Consider the following 21,521-nt stretch of genomic DNA (forward strand, 5'->3'; position numbering starts at 1 on the left):
TTTTTTGACAAGAGCTTCCAAAAGCATCCCTCTATTGGGTTCCTCCTCATTTTTCTTTTGTCTGCCAAGCCTGGACTCAAGAGTGATGGACTCAGGATTTGTTTTCAGGTACTTTGATAGCTGTTGGAGGGGCTAGAATCAGTGTCAGTTCCCTCACAAAGGCATCTAGATAGGGGGAGAAAACAAATTTAGCCATCATTTTAGATTTGTCAGGATATTTTATCACAGCAGCAGAAGCCTATGCCTTATAGCCAAAGGCTCATGATTTGGGGCCAGGGGACAGGTACCATGGGCCAGTGGCAGCATGGCAGGTCATGGCAGGAGTATAGGGCAGAGGCATCTTGTTCATGGTGGCCAAGAAGCAAAGAAAGAGAAATGGAGTCCCATAACCAGCTTCAAAGACACCCACATCCACACACACCATGACTAGTCTCTTTCCACTTACTTAAAGCTCCACCAGCTTTCAATAGCTCTACAGGCTGCACCTAATCCTTCATTACATAGACCTTTGGAGGACACTCCAGATCCCAGCTGTAGCACCACCCCCATTGTCCTGAGGACCCAGAGACAGGGGCAAAGACCATGACTTGGAATTACCAGAGCTCATGGTCCCTGGGGCTAGTCTATTTACCTTCTCTTCCCTACAGGATCCATAACTAGGTGAGAGACCACCTGACCCCTACAGGGAGGTATCAGGGGGCCTATCCTGTCTGCAGACCCAGGGAAGGACAAAATCAGAAAAAAACTAGAGACAGGATGAGCATGTCACCCTCCTGGCACATCTTCTCTCTCCTATCAGCCTACCCTGCTGGACTTGGGGCTTTACCAGAGCCCCTCCATTGGCTCCCCACTGGCTTTCCTCTGTCACTGCCCAACAGAATGGCCTCTCCTTCCCAGGGCCTGGACCACAAATCCTGCTCATGGTGATCATATGAATTTTAAGGACTTCCTGTTGCACGAAAAAAGCTCAAAGTTCCTGTAAGATCCTCAGATGGTAGAGTGTTTGCCTAAAAGGAAAAAAAAAAAAAAAAAAAAAAATCCTGATGATCTGACTGTGGTTTGCCCAGTAAAGATGGCTGCTGCCCACCAGCATGCTCTCTCTGCTGCAGTTCCACTGGCCATCAGCACATCTTTCTAGTGTCCACCTTCTCCCCGTCAGGACTTTTGCACCTACTGTTTTTATCTGGGGCACTCTCCTTATGCCCAGCTTGCATTTGGCTCCAATTCATCCTTCAGTTTCAGGTCATTTCTAAAGAAACGACGCGCCCCCCACCCCCAGCCCTGGCATGCCTTCTACCCCACAACCTTCTGGGTGAATCTCCTCCCATCTTACCGTAGGAATGTTAGGATTACAGCTGTGTACTACTGCACCTGCCTTTATTTACATGGGTTCTGGGAATTGGACTCAGGTCATCAGATGTACATGCAAGTGCTTTTATCTGCTGAGTCATCTTGTCAGCTTCCACCTTGTTTTTTTGAACCAGTCTTTCATTGACCTAGAGTTCACCAGAGTAAGCTAGACTGGCTGACCAGTGAGCCCTAGGGATCCACCTGTCTCTGCCTCCCCAGCTCCGAGATTACAATCATGTACCAATACACTTGACTTTTTTACATGAGTACTGTGGATCGAACTTGAGTTCCTACAAGAAGCATTTCACCAACTGAATCGTCTCCCCAGTCCAGATTCTGCACTTTTTTTTTTTTGAGACAAAGTCTCATGCAGCCCAGGCTTGTCTTGAACTTACTATGTAGCTATGACCTTGAACTCCTGATCCTCCTGCCTCCCTCTCCCAAGTGCTGGGATTAGAGGTATGTACCACCACGCCTGGCCAAATTCTGCATTTTAAGAGCAGATGACTCTAAGGGTCACAGAGGCAGGTCTTGTCTTTGCACAGAAAGGGCTCTGGGGCTCCCTTCAGAGCTCTACAGGGTGGTGCTGAGACCCTGTTTCCCAAAGTTGGATAAGAAACCCCTGTCCCAATTCCAGCCCAGTGCCCTTCCTGTGGGCCACCCTGCTTTTGATGTCCTGACTGCTTCTCTGACTTCTGTCACAGTGAGGAGGGTGAACTGGCCACAGCTGAGCCTTGGGACAGAGGATGCACCAGACACCAGTGGCCAAGACGCAACTGCACTAATGTCACAATCTGACCACAGACTGGCTTGATTCCTAAAATAGTGCCTGGGTTTCACACTGCCGCTTCCATGACGGGGTTGGAGAGAAAGGCCTGGGTCTCAGTTTTGGGTCTGCCTTCTTTTGGTTGTGTGTGTGGTCTTTCTGAGTCCCATTTCCTCCTCCAGAAAATAGGGATAATAATTGGACACACCTCCCAGATTTGTCTCAAAGACTAAATGAGACATGGAGTCCCTGGTGAATGGTGACCATGAGGTGACCACGAGTATCAGTAAGAATTTTTATCACGCAACCCCTCCCCATTCCATCTGCTTACTCATTCTTTGGGCTCAACGTCTTGAGTCAAGAAAGCAACCTGATTAAACAGAGTCACACCCACCCAGTTCAAGCCTCACAAAGAGACCTTAACCGATTAGGGCTGGGATGGGATCTAGTACTCTTTGCTTTTATTAATCTTTATTTTAAATAAACCTCCTGATTGGCTAGAGATGGAAATAGGTTGGTAGAGTGCTTGTCTAACATGCAGGAAGCCCTGGTTTCAATTCCCAGCACCACATAAACCAAGTGTGGTGGCACACATCTGTAATGCCAGCACTGCAGAGGTAGAGCCAAGAGCATCAGAAGTTCAAAGACAGGAGGATCAGAAGTTCAAGGTCATCCTCAGCCACATAGAGAGGTTAAGGCTAGCCTATAATACATGGCACTTTGTCTATAAATAAATAAGGACTGGAGAGTGGTTAAGAGCATTGACTACTCTTGTAGAGGACCCCAGTTCCAGAACCCATAGAGCAGCTAACAACTGTCCACAATTCCAGTCCAGCATACCCAACACCTTCTTCTGGCCTCTGTGGCATTGCACATGGATGCACTTACATATATGCAAGCAAAACACTAACATACATAAAATAAAAATAAATTGAAATAGCCAGATGTGGTGGCACATGCCTTTAATCTCAGCACTTGGGAGGCAGAGGCAAGTGGATCTCTATCAGATCGAGAACAGCCTGGTCTACATAGTGAGTTCTAGGCCAGCTGGGGCTACAGGGAGACCCTGTCTCAAAAAGACCAAAGAAATATTGAAATAATAAACCTTGTTGGTTCTCCACATCTCCCAAATCCCAGCCAGGTGGTGACTAGCTAGAGTTTCAGATCCCATCAGATGCAATGTCATTGAGAGTCAAGGAAATCCAGCTACCCCTCCACCCAGTCCAGGTTTCTGACAAATCTTGTGTTCCTGGACCAGTGATTGCCCTTCTCTCCTAATGGGAGACACCTGGTTTGCCTCTGGACACACTGGGTTCTTAGAGTTTGGCATATTCAAGCCAACCAAGGCTGCTGGCTGAGAGGGAGGTAGCTCTGGATGGTCCTCTGAGGCCTGGAGCAGAGTGGCTGTGGAGGAAGAAAGTGAAGCTACAGATGGGGCCAACTGTGGCCCTCCGTTTCACTCCTTCTGGTGATTGGCAAGGGGTTGGGGATGTCCCTGCCTTTGGTGACCCAACCTTAGTACCATAGGGAGGGTGTCAGCAAGGACAGGCTGAGGAAGAGGAAGGGCACAGAAGAACACGGTCCTCCATCAAGGACATGGGACTGTTGACGTGGGAGAGAGAGTCAGGCGCAGCCTCTGGCCCTGCTCCACCGAGAGGAGGAAATGGTTTTCACTGAAAAACAAAGTTGAAAAACAGTTTACTGAGGGGGCGTGAAAGAGGAAAGGGAAAAAGGAAAGGAAAAAAAAAAAAACAAAAAAACAGCACGAACTGTCTGCTCATCAGAATCACCTGGGTAGCTGTTAAAAATACAGATTCCAAAACCCGTTGCCAAGTCAATAAAAATCTTGATGGCCTAGGTTTCTCCTCCTTGTGGTTTAAAATGTAGACCCACCTCAACCAGCTTGGAAGACCTGGGGTGGTGGGTGCTGGGTTGAAGGTACGACCAGGGCTCGTTGTCCTTAAGGAAATATCAAACCAGAGCCCAGATGGACTCAGGAGAAAAATCCTAAAAGCCACTCTCCCCTCTCCAGGCAGGCTGGGTGGCCGCTAGCTGAAACTGTTGCAGGCCTTCTTCCACACTCATTCATGTTCCTATGCCCCAGGACTCTACTCACACCCCGACGCTTGTCCCCTCCACCTCAGGCCCTGGTTGCCTTGAAAGGTACCAAGCATTCTCAGACTGTCTGCAGCCTACCAGGCTCCCTAACAGAGGACTTTGCACTATGATTAGTTGAGGATCTAGATTATGTCTTAAAGGTAGGAACAGTTTTGTTACAAAGAATTATTCCTGCTTTGTAATGTTCCTACTAAATTCTATAGCGACTATAAAACTTACTTTGTAGGCTGGAGAGATGGCGCCGCAGTTAAGAACACTGGTTATTCTTGCAGAAGACCCAGGTTCAAATCCCAGCACCCACATGGCAGCTAACAAACTGTCCATAACTCCAGTTCCAGGGGATCTGACAGCCTCTTCTGTCCTTACTTTGCTGGACAAATATTTAAGTCTACATAAATCTGGCCTATTATACAAAATTTCATTGTGCTGATGATCTTCAGTCCTCTAGATTGATAAGTAGACACTTGGCACTAATTCTGATTTCTCCACAGTAAAGTCCTGGAAAACAAAAACAGCTAGATTTTATTGATTAAAAGACAACTCCCTCCTGCCTAAAGGAAAGGAACTGTACTTTTTATATTTCTTTTTGGTTTTGTTTTGGTTTTTGGCTTTTTAAAAATATTTTATTATTATTTTTTATGTTGTATGAGTGTATTGCCTGCATGTTTGTAAGTGCACCCATTTCATGCAATGCCTGAGGAAGTCAGAAGAGGGCATCAGATCCCCTAGAACTGGAGTTATTGACAGTTGTTAGCTTCCATGTGGGTGCTGGGATATGAACCTGGCTCCTCTGCGAGAGCAGCATTTCCCCCCTTTTTGAAAATAAATTTTTACTAAATTTTTATTTGTTTCTTTTTACTTTATATGTTTCAGTGTATTGCTGCATGCATTAAATGCACCACATATGTATAATGCCCAAGGAGGTCAGAAGAGAGCATCAGATCCCCTAGAACTGGAGTTATGGGCAATCGTTAGCTGCCATATGGGTGCTAGGAACTGAACCCAAGTCCTCTGCAAGAGCAGCCAGTGCTCTTAACTGCTAAGACATCTCTTGAGCCCTATTTTTTATATTTCTTAAATCTTGTGTATGAAAGATGCCTAAAAATGTACTTGTTGCATTCCTAAATGATAACAGTGGTGCTAATCTTGGTTTGGTAAGCCTTCTGGTGAAGGTGAATCATGGCCCTACTTTAATCGTGTTTTTGCTATAATTGTTTATTTGCTCAGACCCCACCCCCACCACCTCCTTTAAGCCAGTTTCTCATGTTTAAAAGATTCAAATATTTCCATTGTCCTTATAAATGAATTTCTTCATTAGATAATTTAGATAATTCTAAATTTATATGATTTAGGTAATTCTAAATTACCAAAAAACAAACTCCATTCTGGGGATACCAATATATTAATATATATTTGAATTTTATATGCATGAATGAATGTTTTGCCTGCATGTATGTAAATGTACCTGTGTATGCCATGCCCATGGAGGCCAGAAGAGGTTGTTAGATCCTCTTGAACTGGAGTTATGGATAATTGTTAGCAGCAATATATGTGCTGGGAATTGAAACTGGGTCTTCTGCAAGAGCAGCCAGTGCTCTTTAGTGCTAAGCCATCCCCCCAGTCCTTATACCTATATACCTATATGTTAAATCCAAACTTTGAAAACAAAACCTTCATATATATATATATATATATATATATACACACATATATACAAACAATTGATAGACAGGGTCTCCCTATAGTGGGGCTGGCTTGGAACTCATTATGTAGAGCAGGCCATTGTGCCTATGATCTTCAGTCCTCTGAATTGATAAGTAAATACCTGGTACTAATTCTGAGTTATTATATAAATTACATTTACCTATAATAGGTGATTACCTAAACATCTAAATCAAGACTTCTGGTTTAAAGTACCTGTCTCCTTCATCTGTTATCTTTTCTTTCCGGCATGATATGTTTTTAATTATTTTAGTATTAGCTATAATATTTCTGACACGTCAATGTATTATCAGATACAGAGGACAATTAAGACTGGGTTATAATATGGCAAATAGATAGCATGATCCAGGAATTTCTTTCTTAGTGGCTTTGGTAATCATTTCTCTTCCTGAAGATCTGTCTTCCTTATATCTCATTCATCAGATTCTAGAATAAGCTCCTAGCTACACTGGGACCTGGACTATTGTATACTATAAGGTAAGGCTTTAAAAAGAAGCTACATCTATCTTGGAGCCTCAACAAGCTTCATCTGCATTGTTAAAACTTCAGTGATGGGCATCTCTAAGTGTGGAGGGTTAAAATGTTACAGGTTCAAAGCCAAAATTATATTGTGCTATTTTAGCCTTTCAATAGCCAAACCTATTATCTTCCTGTACATATGGCATAACATACTTGTGATCAATTCTCAAAAACTATTTAATGGGATTAACTTTAAAGAGATCTGTAGCACCCCTGTTAAGACCTGTCTTTACTCTTTGTCTTCCCCACAACCTCCTCTAAAATAAAAACTTCAAACCTTATGAGCACCCCATCCTCTGCCTGTTCCATCATTAACTCCTCTATTTATTTTCCACCTTCTCACAATAATTCCAACTCAAAATAATTTCAAAATTCTTCATGGACTTCCAGACTTATACTTGTGGTTCTTCCTTTAATATCTGTTTCGACTCTTATATCCATAGGGAGTCCCCTCTTTAATCTACATGCTGATTCATCCAGAATATTCATCTACATTCTGGTTCATCCAGAATATTATCCAAGATACTACTTGGATTCCATCACTTCCTCCTGGTGCTGGAGAGCTAGCTCATCAGTTAAGAGCACTGGCTGCTCTTGCAGAGGACCCAGGTTCAGTTCCTAGCACACACACACACATGGCCTCTCACAATGGTCCAGTTCCAAGGGTCCATTGTCCTCTTCCGCTCTTCTTAGGCATTTTACACATGTGGTACACATACAGACAGACAAAACACTCCTAAACAAACAAAAAAAATGAATATATTTTTTAAATCCTCCTGATGCACGAATGCAGATGCAGCCTTTGCTCTAGAGGTCACTACCACTGGAGAAGAGGAGGTCCTCTGCACATCTTCGGCTCAGAACTTAGACCAAGTCAGTGCTCACTGTCGCCTCTACCTCCCTTTCCTATAAAATCATTTCTCTATATTTTTTTATAAAACAAAAATGAAAGAATGAAATGTTTGAATCCAGCTGCTTCTTAGGCCACAATACATGCAGCAGCTCTCTGGGTTCACAGATAGGACAGGCACCCTACAGAGACACTCTGAGTCCCTAGCTAACAGACTTCTGGGTGCCAGAATCTCTCACCTGGGAAGTAAGTTTACATCGAAGAGGGTCTTGGTGGTCACACTTCCTGGTCCCCACCCACTTCCCTGCCTCCTGCCTGGGAATCAGAGTGCCAGGATACCAGGTCTTTCTGTGAAACTTCTCCACCCTCAGAAAGGTATAATGGACCTCACTTCTGCCACTGGGGCGCTGATTTCTCTTTAGAGGCCCTGCCATGCCGTCTCTGGTGCTGAGACCTGCACTCTCCTCAGAGGCCCTGTCATGCTGGTGCCTATCTATCTGTCTGTTCATGGTATAATCCATTTCTGAGTCCCTCTTGAACCCCTCCCCGCTTCCAAAACTTTTCATTACCCAGACCGGATGTCCTTATAAGAGGGACACAGGAGTCAGAATAGGGGAGAAGGGTGACAAGATGGGGGAGGGAGGTGAAGAAATGCCCTTTGCAGGCTAAGGAAGGGACCATAAGTAGCCATGAGATGCTGAAGAGACAAGGAATGGCTTCTCTCCAGTGCCTCTCTCAGGAACCAGCCCTGTAGCCATGTTGACTTTAGCCCAATGACACCAATTTGGACCTGTGGCCTCCAGAACCATGAGAGAATAATTAGACGCTGTTTTTGACACTGCCTACTAGAGCCTTGTTACAGAAGATCCCACACTCCATTTCTATTATAGCATACCCTCCACTGCCCACTTCACCAACCAGTTCTCCCCAGGGGCTCCAGGAACCCCATTTCTCCACCCCTGGGCCCTGCTCTGTGCTTCTCTAGACCCTTTGTACATATTTGAGATGTTCTTCATCACTCTTGCTTATATATGGGACAGCCACTCCGCTTCATCCTCCTGTCTGCCTCCCAGACTCTGATCCCTCCAAGCTTGGATATAGCCACATGATCTCTTCTGACCCTCTGCTTTTTCTGACCCTTTACGTACTTTCCTTCACAGTGATTATCCCAAAGGAGGCCTAGCGCTCCACACCCTAACATTCAGCCCTAGAAATTTCCCTGTAACCCTCCTTGGCAAGCTTGGGTCCCACTCCCTCCTATCATCCCCCAACACCCCACCCACATAGCGCTTCCTCCAGGAAGTCCTCCCTACCTGTGCCACCTGCTCAACTGTGCCTGTGTGGCGGCCCCATGGGATTGTGAGCCCCTTATGAGCAGAGTCATGGCCTAGTCACTGGCCTAGATCAGGCTGTCACAGCCTGTGATTTTTTTTTTTTAAATTGCATGTGTATGAGTGTATTGCCTGCATATATATAAGTGCACCTGTGTCATGCAGTGCCTGCGGAGCTCAGAAGAGGGCATTGGATCTCCTGGAACTGGATTATGGATGGTTGTCAGCTGCCATGTGGGTGCTGGGAACCAAACCTGGGTCCTCTGCAAGAGCAGCCAGTGCTCTTAACTGCTGAGCCATCTCTCAGCCCACAGCCTGTGATTCTTGAGAACTGATCCTCACCGAAATATTAAGGAGCATGAGGACAGCAGTTTTGCCTCTCTTTGGGGCAACTTACTGCCATTTCCTTAGTGCCTGGCACATTCATTAAATATCTGTTGACAATGGATCTGGTACAAGCCCGGCTTCTTCATGGGGTCTCTTCTTTAGGCTGTGCTGGGCCACATCCCCACCACACATACCTCTCAGGTCTCACAACTCTGGGTACTGCAGAGAGACCTCAAATCAGATCACCAAGTCCTGGGTCTTCTTTACTCTCTGGGCCTTGATTCCTCATCTGAAGAGGGAAAGGGGTCCCTGACCTGGAGGCTCCCAGGGAAGCCATGAGGGTGGCAGATAGAAACCATCCTTAAGGTAGCAACAGCCCCTCCCCACATGCCATCTGCTGGGCTCGGTGTGGTGTCCTAATACCCCAAGGCATCTCCAAGGAGCTAAGGGACACAACTGTGTGACAGGGGGTGCACCAAGAGCTGCTGGCTTCAACCTCTGGCAAGACCACAAAGAACAGTTCCCCTAAGATGGTAGAAGCGTGCACCTAGATCCCTGAACCTTCTATGAGTCTCCATGCAGCAGTGTGGCTCTCTGGTTCCTGTTAGTACTGTTCAGATGTGTACAAGCTGATCTTATACACTGATCCAAGACCCCAAGAACTCAGGTCACAGCTTTTCACCTGCAAATTATATTTCTAGGACTTCATCCTAAAGAAATCATGAGTGATACACAGCTGTGTTTAAGGATGTTTATTAAAGTATTTATAGTAGCAAACAAGTTAGAAATGGTTTAGGTATCTAACAATAGATTGGTTTAATAATTAAAGTGCCATACAATGGAATATGACCTAGCCATTCAAAGTCATATACTTGAGGAATGTTTTAATGACTGTATGGTGTCAATGGAAAACAGTGCCCATAGGCTCATGTACTGGGGTGGCCAGCTGATGGGATTTAAGGAAGTGATTGGATCCTATAGGTTCTGACATCATGAAAGGATTAACCAGATGGTTCCTAATTGGATGGCATGATGGGGAGGTGGTGGCAGCTATGGTGGTGGGATCTGGTTGAAGAAAATAGGTTACTGCTCCCTCTGCCTTGATGGGTTCCAGATTCCCAGAGTCACTGCTGCATTTCATCCGGGCCTCTGCTCAAATGTCAACCCATCTAAAAGTTACCTGTCTCTGGTTGTTCTTTGTCTCCCTGCTTCCTGTCTGCCATGAGCTGCTGTGCTCCCACCATGCTGTGCTCCCACCACCCTGCCATACTGCCTCCCTCCACCCCCACCTTGCTGCCCTCCCTGTTTTGCTCTGTATCACCAGACCCAGAAACAACAAAGCAGCTCACTGTAGACTAATGTCTCTGAGGCAAGATAAATGCTTCCTCCATTTAAATTGTTTCTCTCGGGGGCTTATCACAGCAACAGAAGTCTGGCTAACACACTGAAAATTCTTTTTTATTATCTTTAGATTATGAGTATATGTGTATGTCTGTAGTGGGTGTGTGCATATGAATGCAGGTACCTGTAGAGGCCAGAAGAGGGTGTCAGATCCACTGGAGCTAGAGTTACAGGCAGTTGTGAGTTGCCCAGTGTGGATACTGGGAATCGAACTTGGGTCCTCTGTAAAAGCAGTATATGCTTTTAACTGCTGAGCATCTCTTCAGCTCCAAAAGTTCTTTTTTCCCATGTTATTAACATGGGAAAAAACAGGGGGGGGGCTTTATATGTGTGTGTTTGTATAGGCATGCATTTATGTTTATAATATTACCTCAATTTTATTTATTTATTCTTTTATGTATTTATTTTGGTGTTTTGAGACAGGGTTTCACTATACAGCTCTGGCTAGAACTTGTATGTAGACCAGGCTGGCCTTGAGCTCACAGAAATCTGCCTGCCTCTGCCTCCTGGGTGCTGAGAGTAAACATGTGTCTACCATGCCTGGCCAATATTATCTCAATTTTATTTAAATATGTGGGTGTTTGCTAATAATGGGTACTTACATTTACTGTGGTGATTATGGGGTGTTTTTAAAAGATATGTTTTATTTTTAATTTTGTGTCTGTGTGTGGGTATGTGCATGTGTGAGCTGCCCGCCATGGGTGCTAGGAACCATACTCAGGTCATTTGGAAGAGCAGCAAGCACATTTAACCACCGAGCCATCTCTGCAGCCCCAGATGGGATGTCTTATTTTATTCGTTACACTTTTTAAATTTTTCATATTATTTATTTATTTATTGTGTGTGTGTTGGTGTGTGTGTGCCTGGTGTGTGTGTGTATGTGTGTGTGTGTGTGAGTGATGGTGCCACACCATACATGTGGAAGTCAGAGAACAATTTGGGGGGGGGGGTCAGTTCTCTCCTTCCACTTTTACATGGGTTCCAAGGATCAAATTCTGAGCAAAATTTTATAGTTTCTGGTTAATAATAATAATAACTTGTTATTTTTATTCTTTGTGTATAAATTACTGCATTATTATTCTAGAAAAAAATTAGAAATTCAGATAAACATTTTTTAGCAAACCATAGTAAAGAGCAAAGAAAAAAAAAGGAATTTAAAATTATCCCTTAGCTCACAGTTTGTTGTGGGTCCTTCCAGCATGTTTAATGACTCAACATTTGAACAAAAGTACATTATTTTATATACTTACCAGTCTTTCCTTTTTCTGTGTATCATGCCATAAATTTATTTCCATGTCTTTGAAGTTTCTTCTGCAACATAATCTTTTAATTTTTTATTACATTTATTTGTTATGGGGCACACATACCACAGTACAGGTATGGAGGTTAGAAGACAACTTTCAGGAGCTGGTTCTCTTCTTCTGCCTTATGGGTCCTAGGGATCAAACTCAGGTTGTCAGATTTGGCAGCAAGCACCTTTACCAACTGAGTCATCTTACCTGCCTAATGTTCTTTTTTATTTGTATTTTTATTATTTTAATTTGTGTGTGTGTGTGTGTGTGTGTGTGTGTGTGTGTGTAGGTGCCCAAGGAGGCTAGAAGAGGGAGTCAAATCCCCTGGAGCTGGAGTTACAGGCAGGTGTGAACTGCCTGGCGTGGGTGCTGGGAACTAAATGTGGTTCATCTGGAAAAGTAGAAATTACTTTTAAATGCTGAGCCATCTCTCCAGTCCCCAGAATTATCTTTTAAAGGCTTCATTATGTTTTATTTTCTGGATGATTCATCATTGATTTAACCAGTCCCCCCTTGTTACACATTTGGGTTGCTTCCTTTTTCAGATTTATAGGTAACAGTAAAAAATAACCCTGCAGGTAAGCCTTTCCATGTTCTATGTCTCTCCCCTCAGAATAAGTGCCAGAGAAAGACCCCTGAATCAAAGGCCACTCAGTCTTGCATCCATCCCTGAGTAGGCCTGAACTGGCAGAGCTATCCTGGAGGCCTTGGCATCCAGCCTTCCACATCAAGTTCCAGGGCCTGCCCACCCCAAATCACCACGGGTTCCTTCCATCTTGAGTCATCCTGTCACTTGTCTCTTACCCACTCCTCAGCTTTCACACACACACACCCGACAATGAACTCCATCTCCCAGCTGGATGGGAGACCATTTCTCTAATGTGAAGGAATCCCAATTAGATCAAATCTAAACAGATACATTTATTTTATTTATTGACTGTCTTTCTAGGTAGGCAAGTCCTAGGCCTGGGGAATTACCAGGGTTGAGACTTTATAGGGAGGAGAGGCAGAACAGCTGCTCAAGAACCCATATGAGGCAGAAAGGACCCCCACATTCCCCACTGTAGGCCCAGCCCACCTCCAGCTCTGTCTTGACTCCTGCTCCCTATCCTCTGCTGATTTCTCCTCACGTGACTGAGGCTGTCAAAACAGGCTCTGCTCCTCAGAGGAGAAGTCGAATACCTAGAAATGTGCGCAAAGCTGGCCTCGGTGACTATCATCCTGGTCTCTGACCTCCTTTAGGGCTGCTCAGGCCTCTGTTTGAGCTCACACAGCTCTCCTTGCCTCTGTGGTTTTATCCCTTCTTTAAGGCTCAGACACTGAAAGCCTTTGAGATCACTTAAAGATCCAAGTTCTCTTGTCATCCTAATTCCACCTGCCTACAGTCCTGTGAGCTTTGAGTCTCCTCCACACTCACAGTGTGCAGTGTCCTCAAGGCAAGGCTTCCTGAGCGCTCTGTACATGTATAAGTGCCTGGGGCCTCTCCTCTGAGACACAGCCTGCAGGTGTGGGGCAGCACCTGGGAACCTGTGTTTTCATAATGGGTAGCCATCCTGCTTCTCCCACAGAGCTGTCATCTTGCCTCTCCACTGATGTAGAGGACAAGGCATTTGACACCCACAATTAAGCAAACCCGAATCAGTGAAGCAGTGGAAAACCAGCAAGGAACAAGGCTGTTTTGTGAGCTAAACTGCTTTCAGGTATTACTGCCCACTTCCCTAACAACAGCTCAACTTCACAAAGCCTTCTGACAACCTGAGGGCCCCAAGCACTTGCTTGCCAGGGATGTGCAGGCATGCCTCTGGCCTGCTGGCCTGTGAGGATTTGTGGCTTGGACAATCAAAGCCACCACCCTCACCTCCCTCACCATTTCCTCTGATGACTGCACTCTGGGCTCAGGAGAAAGGACCTCTGTGGACTGTATATCCTGCTCATACATTCCTGCCTGATCTGGGTCTCTCTCTAGTCCAGGGGACTGGGGCAGGGGGCGGGGGATGAAGGAGGCAAACTTTTCCACACTACTGTACCTTCTCCTGCCACAGAGACCAGGACCTCAGGGAACCCCCTCGGACTGGGACGGGTAGTGACCCCACTGACATCTCATCCCATTTCAGCCACAGATGATTTCTGGATGCTTAATAATAAAGGAAATTTTGTAAATAGGCAACCAAGTTCCCTATTTTTGTCAAGGGCAAGCCCATCCCTTCAGCTACAGGAGCCCAAATACTTGGAGTACAGTCTTGCAGTCTTTTCTCTCAGACCTCATGTCAAATTCATCAGTGAATCTTATCCGCTGGATCCCAGTTTTTTCCAGAACCCAGTCTCCTGTCACCACATCTGCTGCAGTGACTCACCTTGATTTTTGCCGAAGCCCCCACCTGCACTCTTGCTCAGGGAGCAGTGCAGTGGGGGCAGGGGAGCCCTGACAGCTGAGTTGGGTGGGGATGGGGGAGAAGCCAGTTCAGAGTCAAGCTACACTAGGGCCCCCGTATGTGCTCAGGACTCTCCTGTCTAGATTCGGTCTCATTTTGGCTATTATTCTAGGCCATGATGAAGTAAGATTCCTTTGTCCACCTTACAAGGGATCCCCTAGCCCAAGCATTCTTTTTTTGGATCTCCTGTCCTAATTTGTGGTTTATGAAATCTACCATCCTAGTAGGGACTTCTCTTGGCCATGAGAACTTTGAGCCTGGATTGAGAACAAGATGCAGCGATCAGGAGGCCCCTCTGAAAGCATCGAGCCCAGGGCCAGGAGAGCCCCACACTGCAGCCTGCTAGAAATCTACTACAGAGTGGTTCTGCAACAGATGTCTGTGAATGACTGGGAAAGGTGGGCCCCGGCCCCTCGGGACACTCCCATGAAGCTCCCTCAGCAGGAGAGGGATTTTCTTAGGGGCTCAAGACAGAACTGCTTTCTACAGAATCTCAGACTCAGAGCTGGGTGATTTGGATAGAAACATATTTTTCCTAGCATTCTATAATATGTAATGTGTGTGTGTGTATCTGTGTGTGTGTGTCTGTGTGTATGTTTGTACACCCTGCCCTGCCTCCCTTGATCCAGCTCCCAGAGGTGGCAGTGGCTAGGCTCAGCTTGTCCCTGCCGCCCTCCTTAGCCTAGCCCCACCTCTGGACAGGGCCATATCTTGCAGTGGTTTCCAAGGTCAGCTCTTGGGCAGCAATCCCAGGCTTGCATCTGCTTAGTCTTATTCACCAGAACAACATCATCAGATCAGACTCCTAAACGGCATCCCAAAGCCAGGGCTAGGAGGAGTAAGGCCATCCTGCAAAGTGAGAGCTTGTGGTTCAGAGTACAGAAGGCACTAAGCCTGGCTATCCAGCAGGTTCAAAGCAGAAAGGACAACAAATCCCAAGTCAGCTTTCCAACCCAGGCAAGGACTGCAGGGAAAGGGCCTATAGCCATGGCAGAAGAATGCCATGCAGAGGGGAGACCAGCAGTACTCTTACCCCCAAATTAGCTGGAGACCACCCCCTGCCAGGGGCCGCTGTGCCTCCTGGGCCTAGCCTTCCAGAGGCTTCCCACTTTGGGCTATCCTGTCCATCCCCTGAGATCCTCCCTCTGTTGGCTGCTGCTTTAGCAGGCAGGGAAGGGAGTGTTGTTGAGGAGGAAGGATCTGTTCTGGACTCAGTCAGACCCTGCTTCCAGCAGGCAGCTTGGCCTTCCCTCAACAGAGACTGAAAGCCCCCCCCACCCCCACCCCACCAGCCCATCCCTGCTCCAGGCCTGACTCAGCCTATAAATTACCTAGGGATGGTCACTGACTCAGCCAGGAAGCCCAGCATCCCCAGCCCCAACCCCAGGCCTCAACCCCACAGCTGGCTTACATTCCCAGATTGCCTGACCCCTCCCCTCAGGAAATTCCTAGAAAATATCAGGCTTCTTGGAGGGGAGATCTCCTAACCACAGCCTCGGTAAGGACTAAAGTCACTGTAGCCCATCCATCATTCTGCCACTGCCGTCCGGCCCCCCTCCCCCAGCCTGTGGGTTTGTGTGAGGCTGAGTGTGGAGGTGTCAGTCCCCTCAAGTGATAGACACATGATCCTGAAGCAAAAAAGTGGGGGGGGGGCAGCATGGGGTAGGACAGTCCCAGCAGGCTTTGGGGAAGTAGAAGATTGAGCCAGGACCAAGGAAGATGTTGAAAACTGACAGGTGAAGAGGTAGGAAGGGTGGTGCTCCGGACCCTGAAACAGCAGGAGCAAAGTTAGAAAGCACAAAAGGGGGTGTGCAGGGGCAGGGAGGGAATGAGGGAATACCCAGGTAAAAGGGGCCACTAGGCAAGAGAGGCCTGTGCTAATGAGTCCACGGTCTTACCAAGGTTCAGAATCTGCAGGGTGTCTCCAAAGCAAAGGTCCAGAGATTCTGGGGTATTTGGGAGTGTAGGTCAGTGCTGGAGTGAGTAGAGATGAATGAGGTAAGGAATCTGGGACCCAATCTACCTAGCTAGCAAGCCCCAGGGACCATAGCCCTGTCAGCACCCTGAGACAGCCTACTTAGAAATCATACTCTGCTGGCTAGGTCCTCAGACTGAGACCACATGGCCATGCCTCTGGGAGTCTCCAGGCAAGTCACTTCCTTAGGCCACTTCCAGCTTAAGGAAGAAACAGAGTCCCAGCCCCTTCTGCCTTTTCTAGGCCCTGGGGCTCCTTGAATCTCTTCCTCAGAAGCCCCATTCACTTTGTGAGAAAAGCCAAGTTAGAACCCTAGCTAACTTAGTTCCCTTCAGAAAACAGAAGTGCTTTAACACAGGCAAATGCCTGGCCAGCCTGCTCCAGGGAATGCTATAGTCAAGGGTGGGCAGAGGTAGAGAGCAGGTCTATCCAGGCCGGGGTACTGAGGGCAGGAGTCGGCTGAGCTTCCAGCATTTGCTCCCTCTCCTGGGAACAGTTTTACAGCAGCGTGGTGGGGTGAGAGACAGCAGGGACACAGCCACCAGACAAACAAAAATAAAGAAGTAGGGAGGAAGAGTGGAAATTCCTTGAAAGCAAGGTTCCTGGTGTATCCTTAACTCTGAGGCCAGGAAATGGATAAATGGTATCCTGGTAAAGCCCTCCTTATGCCTGGCTGGAGTAGGGCCTTTCACAGCCCTGGCAGTTACCAACACCCTTAAACATTCTATGGATATTCTGGGTTGCATGTTAGATCACCCAGCTCTGCCCAACCCTGAGAGATAGAGCTTCCTCCTTGGTCACTGTGACATGCCGGCTCCTGGAAGAGACCCTTCTCTGTATAAGAGGTAAAAGAAAGAGGAAACAACAGCCCTCATAAATAGAATCGGTGGAGCTGGAGAGATGGCTCAGCAGATAAGAGCACTGGCTATTCTTAGAGAGGACCCGAGTTTGGTTCCCATCATCTACATGGTGGCTAACAACTGTCCATAACTCCAGTTCTAGGGGCTCTGGTGCCCTCTTCTGACTTCCACGGGCATTGCATGAAATGAGTATACTTACATACAGGCAGGCAATACACTCATACACATAAAATAAAATAAAAATAATTTAAAAATAAAGGAGCTGGAGAGATGGCTCAGCGAGCACTGGCTGTTCTTACAAAGGACCCAGGTTTGATTCCCAGCACCCACATGGTGGCTAACAACCATCTGTAACTCCAGTTCTATGACAATTTGGTGCCTTCTTCTGATTCCATGGATATTGCATGACACAGGTGCACTTACATACATGTAGGCAATACACCCATGTGTACACAAAATAAAAATAATAAATAAAATGTATAAAATTAATAAAATAATAAAGGATTAGTGTCCTCCTAAAAGTAACCCGAGGGAATTCCTTTACCCCTTCTGTCATATGAGGATGCAACATGAAGTTGTCATCTTTAAAGAAGAGAGCAAACCCTCACCAGACACTGAATCTTCTGGCACCTTGACTTTGGACTTCCCAACTTTCAGAAGTGTGAGCAATACATTTCCACTGTTTATACATTACTCAGCCCAAGGTATTCTGCTATAGCCGTCTGAACTAAAACAGGAGCCATCTCCTATGGCTCCTCATGGGTATCCTAAGAAAAAGAAAAGAATAGGTAGAATTGGAAGGAGATGCAGAAATAAAAATGGTGACACTTGAAAGATGCAGTGCAAGAAGAAAGTAGAACCTAGTATCTGAAGGAATTACCTAGAGCATACATCTCAGAGGTTCTGGCCAGGCCCTCCATTATCTGGGGAAATAAAGAAACAGGAACTCTAACTAGTTCCCAGACCAGGTATCTGCCTATCCTTCCTCAACTCCTTATGTATAAGAGAAAGACCCTGAACCTCAGGAGACTCCCAGATTCATGAAAGCAGGCCAACCAAAGACTCACTGAGGAAAGCTGAGTTCAGTGCAGAAGTGAACAGTCCTGTGGCCAGAGTAGCAGGACAGCTGAAGAGAGATTTCAGGAAGTAAGAGGGGTCCAAAGCTGCGTCTGTGGTGAGAGCTGGACCTGGCCGAGAGCCCAGCACAGTTCTTCTGTATGAGCCTTGTGACTTTCTTTGCTTTTAGAAAATCTTTGAGGGCTGAAGAGATAGCTCAGCAATTAAAAGTGCTTACTGCTCTATCAAGAGAACCAGAATGTGGATCCCAGCACCCACACCATGTGGTTCACAAATGTCTGTAATTCCAGCTCTGAGGTATTTGAAACTCTCTTCTGACCTGTGAGGACATCCACACACCCTTGTGCATATACAAATAAATAAATAAATAAATAAATAAATAAATAAATAAATAAATAAATAAATAAATTAAATAAATCCTAAATAAATAAATAAATAAATAAATAAATAAATAAATAAATAAATAAATAAATAAATAAATAAATAAATAAATAAATAAATAAATAAATAAATAAATAAATAAATAAATAAATAAATAAATAAATAAATAAATAAATAAATAAATAAATAAATAAATAAATAAATAAATAAATAAATAAATAAATAAATAAATAAATAAATAAATAAATAAATAAATAAATAAATAAATAAATAAATATAAATAAATAAATAAATAAAATAAATCCTAAATAAATAAATCCTTTAAAAAAAAAAAAAAGGAAACGAGAACAGGGAAAAAAAATTACTTGAGACAGGGTCTCCCTGTAGCCCCAGCTAACCTGGAACTCCCTATGCAGACCAGGCTGACCTCGATCTCAGAGAGATCCACCTGCCAAGTGCTAGGATCAAAGGTATGTGCCACCATGCCCAGCAGAGAAAACTTTTCATGATTGCTTCTCTGAATGTCTCCTCTCTTGCTTTCCAAGCTCACACTCCTAGAATTCTGCTTGGAATAGACTGTACCTTCTCAAATACTCATTCCTGACTGGGTCCCCTGCAGCAATCCAAGGTCCATGAAAATATCCACACTGTCTATGCACACCTCAACAATCTAGCTAAAGAAGGTGGGAACAGAGCTGAGGATACTTGAGGGAAAACACAAACAAAAAAATTGGGGGTGGGGAGGGAGAAACAGGGTCTCACTACGTCATTCTAACTGGTGTGAAGCTCACTACGTAGATCAGGCTAGACTTGAACTCACAGAGATCATCCTTCCTCTTCCAGAGTGCTAAGTTTAAACGCATGCACCACCACGCTCACCCTAGTTTAAATGTTTTGAAATATTCTCCCAGCTACCCACCTTAGATAACAGATGGCATCCTTTCTATTATGAGGACTCATATTCTACCACCAATGGGTGCCCCCTGGGAACCCACCCTAGTCCTCACTAAACCTTGGTTTTCTCAGCAAAGCCTGAGTCAGTCAGGAGCATCTGAAATTTGATTCTTTCCCTCCTCAGTCCTCCAGGCTTCCCTTCCCCTCCATCTGCCTTTGCCTTCCCCTTTCCCTGGTCCAGAGCAGGGCCTAGGCTGGCCCAGGCCTGGGCCCAGATAACAGCCAAACAATGGCAGCTGAGGCTGGGAGCTAGGCAGCCCGTGGGAACCACTAAGGTTCTAGGGTGAGGGGCCGGAAAAGGGGAGGAGGAACCGGGCAGCTGGACAGGCCAGGCATCCGCCCCCAACCCTGCCCTGGAAGCCCTGTATCCCAGGCTGGTGGAAACCAGCCTGTTTCCCTTGGATGGCCCCTGCTGGGCCTCTCATTCATTCAACAGCTATTTACTGGACACCTACTAGGTACCAGGCCCTAAGCCAGGAACAACCTTGCCCCTGGGGATAGTCCCTTCAACTCTGTAAAAACATTCACCACTATTGGCCCTGGACTCACCCCACAGTGTGCTCTGGGAAGGCTGAGGTCAACAACGCCTCCTGAAAAATCAGAATCAGGCTCAGCGAGCTGCCATGACCTTGCAAGGGCTCAGCACAGTGGCCTTTGTCCCCCTTTGTCCCAAAGTAAAATCCACTGGACATCTTTCCTAAGGGCAGTTAACAGAGATTGATTCACCTCAGTCTTCCCCTCTCCTTTTCCAACCACTCACACTGTTCGGTCTCCAGCGTGCTGGGAGCAACCACCTTTACCCTGAACAGTTGTTCTGGAAGGCGCCACTGCCTGTCAGCTAAGTATCACTCTCCTTAAGCCTTCTCCCCAGCTATCACAAACTACAATGGTGATTGCTCAACTTTCCATTGGAAGGCCATTGGGACCTTTTTCTCATCTTTGCTGAAGGGTAGAAAGGTCTGGAAAGTTTGATGAGCAATTTTTCTTGGAAACTGAAAACTCGAAGCTTTGGAATCAGGCTTTGTGAATTGGCAGTTGGTTTCTGCTGGACTCCAGTCTCTCCACTTATCTGTGTCTCACAGGATGTGTAAAACAGACTCCAGAAATTCCCTGTTTCTGCTTGGAAGAGGAAGCCCCAAGAAAGTGACCGGTCTCTTTGCTCTCATTTTTTGCTGTGTCCCTAACTAGGAGCTGTTTCAAACCCCAAGGTTACTTTGAATTATCAGCAGGCCCTGCTCAGGATCAGTAGGTCACAGAGAAAGGTTGTCACATGCTTCCCCAGAATGCACGTGTCATGGCTCACATGCACGTACACTGAACACACATTCATCCTATACTACCTCATGTAGCCCAGGCTGACCTCAAACTCACTAGGGTACCAAGGATAACCTTGAACTTCTGATCCTCCTGCCTCTATCTCCCAAGTGCTAGAATTACAGGTGATTGACACAAACAATATGCACACTACCTATACCCACACATACATTTCCATGTTCTACAAGCATACCTGCTATATACCACATGCATACATTCATGCCATATTGATTCTACATAAACATACATTTACAAATACACACACTTTTCAGAAACACACTCTTATTTTTTTCATTGAAATTCTTTTCAAGATCTGTGGTTCTAAATAAGACATAGTCATACACAGGCCTGTACTCTCAACACTAGGGAGGTAGAGGTAATAGTTACAGATCAGGAGAGCATGGTGGTACATATCTTTAAACCTAGTACTGGGGAGGCAGAAGCAGGTGGATCTCTGTGAGTTCTAGGCTAGCCTGTTCTACATAGTGAGTTTCAAGTCAGTCAGAGCTACATAGTGAGGCCCTGTCACAATTTTAAAAAGGAAGGAAGGAAGGAAGGAAGGAAGGAAGGAAGGAAGGAAGGAAGGAAGGAAGGAAGGAAGGAAGGAAGGAAGGAAGGAAGGAAGGAAGGAAGGGAAGGAAGGAAAAGACTTCAAGGCCATCTTTGGCTACAGCACAAGCTCAAGACCAACCTGGGCTAAATATGCAATCCTGTCTCAAAACAAATGAACAAACAAAATTGTGTGGTTCTATTTAAACCTAGTTATAAAGCTCATCAATTTTCCTTAATCTGTTTGTTTCTTACTTAACAATACTGACTTTTTTCTGTTTCAGTAAAAAACAAACAAAACAA

The 21,521-nt window shown here is 45.7% G+C and overlaps 1 long non-coding RNA gene across 1 annotated transcript in view; it reads right to left on the reverse strand.

Annotated features, from left to right (window-relative positions):
- Positions 1-21,521, reverse strand: part of LOC108490995 — a 59,787-nt gene that overhangs the window by 1,756 nt on the left and 36,510 nt on the right. The gene's annotated exons all lie outside the window — the stretch shown is intronic.

The sequence above is a fragment of the Nannospalax galili genome, unplaced genomic scaffold (genome assembly GCF_000622305.1).
Source record: "Nannospalax galili isolate Female #2095 unplaced genomic scaffold, S.galili_v1.0 scaffold257, whole genome shotgun sequence".
Classification (NCBI taxonomy): domain Eukaryota; kingdom Metazoa; phylum Chordata; class Mammalia; order Rodentia; family Spalacidae; genus Nannospalax; species Nannospalax galili.